The sequence below is a fragment of the Rhineura floridana genome, chromosome 6 (genome assembly GCF_030035675.1).
Source record: "Rhineura floridana isolate rRhiFlo1 chromosome 6, rRhiFlo1.hap2, whole genome shotgun sequence".
Taxonomy (NCBI): domain Eukaryota; kingdom Metazoa; phylum Chordata; class Lepidosauria; order Squamata; family Rhineuridae; genus Rhineura; species Rhineura floridana.
The window spans coordinates 74,881,469-74,884,172 of NC_084485.1; positions in this window are offsets into that span (position 1 = coordinate 74,881,469).

Below are 2,704 nucleotides of genomic sequence, written 5' to 3' on the forward strand. Positions count from 1 at the left end.
GCACCACATTTTCACTGATACTTCATCTTTTGCACCCCTCTGTGGCATATCCAATATTGTTCTTGAGAGTTCCTCAACTCTCAGTAGCAGCTTGGGCGGAGGAGAAATGGTTGCAGTTAGTAGGGACAGATCAGTGAAAACTGAATGCCCTGCCTTGTGCAAGTGGAAGTGCTTTCTACTAGAGTAAAGCTTCCTCCTGTTCTTAGGTCTATTTTTCACACTATAGTTTAAAGTTGTACACCCAAAGATGTGACGTGTGAATATAACATACACTTATTTTCAGTTATATGGTACAGGATGCTGGGGGCTGCTGTCCCTGTGACAAACTTAGCAATCTTCAACAAAACACATTGAGGAGTGGGGGAGAGAGATTAAAATATAAAGAAGCAAAAAGTGTAAAATTAACTGTTTGAAAAATCCAACATGCACACATTTCAAGTGCTGCCTTGAATTATTAATTTTGTTCAGAGAAAAAGGTATAGCATAACTTTTAAATCTTTATAGTCTAAAGCCTACATGAAAGCCATTCCAGGGAATTTCTATCCTCGGGAAGTTTTGGATAGGTCAGTGCAGAGCAATGCAAGCATCCTAAACTCAGCTTTTAAAACTATAGCCCAGCTATACTTTTTTCAGAATGAATGCATGCCTTCTTGAGCTCTAATTGGCAAAAATCAGCAAATCTCACATCACTTCCTCCTAATCCAGACCCAAATCCAGTCAGGTTCAAAGAATGTAGCTCTTTTTTTACTTGTTTGAAATCAGCTGCATATTCCATGGCAGACTCCAACATTCTGTCCCATGTCTCAAGCAGGCTCTTCTTCACAACTCATTTGATTGGCATCATAATTTCAAATTTTCCAAATTTGTTTGGGCATTCTTTTTCTAAAAAAACAAAATATCTAATCTCACCATAGCAGCATTGGTCCTGGTGACTTGACTGCATTTCCTATTTTTTTAAAAAAATGAAGTTTTAATGGTACAGAAAAGGTGGGTAGTAAGGGAGGGAATGATGTACAACTTACATTGTATGATACTATATAAATAATATTATACAATCAACATCTATCCAAGGAGAAAAGGAGGTGGGAAGTGAGGAGCAACGAGTAAGAATGATTCCAGAGAGGGAAATACCGTTTAGGAACGGTTTACTATCCACAAGTGTTTTATGCAGTCAGACTCTATGGCATACATAAAGATTACTATAAAATTCACCCTATACATGTTACAAAGATCCTTCGTGGCGCAGAGTGGTAAGAGGCGGTAACGCAGCCGAAGCTCTGCTCATGGCTGGAGTTCGATTCCAACGGAAGGAGGAAGTCGAATCTCCGGTAAAAGGGGTCGAGGTCCACTCAGCCTTCCATCCATCTGTTGTCGGTAAAATGAGTACCTGGCATATGCTGGGGGGTAAAGAAAGGCCGGGGAAGGAACTGGCAATCCCACCCCATATATACGGTCTGCCTAGTAAATGTCACAAGATGTCACCCTAAGAGTCGGAAACGACTCACACCATAAGTGCGGGGACACCTTTACTTTACCTTTATACATGTTACATTATATTACAGACAGTAATGTCAAGTCATGGGCCATCTCTAGAAAAAGAGGGGGGAAAGGGGGGGTTCCTGTGGGGATTGTAGTTCAGTGGTGTTGTATTTTTACCTAGGGTGTCTCTTCATAAAGAGGCATACGCTGAGGAGGGTTTCCAATCATGTTCCTTGATTGCTACGTATCGAATAAACAAACCATTTGCCATGGAAAGTGTCTTGCCTGTTGGGGTTTCTCCAATTTTGCATTTGTTTTGTTCCTGCTCCTGTCCATGTTTGTGCATACTATTCTGCTGCTAGGTTGCAATTGATAGTTGACTGCATTTCCACCTAAGCAAAACTTCTGCAGCTAAACTAACTGTAAAGGAGCAAGAGAAGAAAAAACAGCCACCTAAGAGACAGAAGATTTGTATTATATATTTATTATTAACTGATGCCATTACATTCCAGTGTATTGGGCACTGCTTCAATTCTTCAATGGAAGGCAGACCCTGTCCAACAGGTTTACTGTCAGATACAAAAAGAGGCCAAGAACGCTTGAATCATTCAGAGTATTTTCCATTAGTAGAGCATCTCCCTTAAAATATTTTTGGTATGTGGTGCTGATGTGAAATAAACTTTGGCCCTGGTTGTTTTTTTTAGTATATTCCCTATAGTAGAGGTAGCTAACTTGTGGCCATCCAGATGCTGTTGGACTACAGCTCCCATCACCCCTCATCATTAGTCATTCTGGCTGGGGCTAATGGGAGTTGTAGTCCAATAACATCTGGAGGGCCACCCGCCTCATGGAAACTGGCATTTTAAAAGCTACAGTCTTCATAAGTGTGTAAAGAAGTTTTAGCAACTGGCCCCATCAACCCTTGGCGCACCTCCACCCAATAACCAGAGCAATGATAAAAAAATTAACAATGATGGCATAGTACCTGTCTCTTCTTGTCTACTCTGAAAAGGTGGTACTTCAATGGCAGGAGGAGGGCATATTGCTAAGTCCAGGAACATAGGTCGGTGGTCAGCCTTACTTGGAGCCAGATTTCTGTCAAGGCTGTGGATAAATAGGTTACTTCTGCATTCAGGATTTTCCATCCATCATCCGCCCACATTGAACTCGTCACTTCATATTTAAAATAAAAGGGGGGCAAGGGAGAGGCTACCGCCAGAGTGAA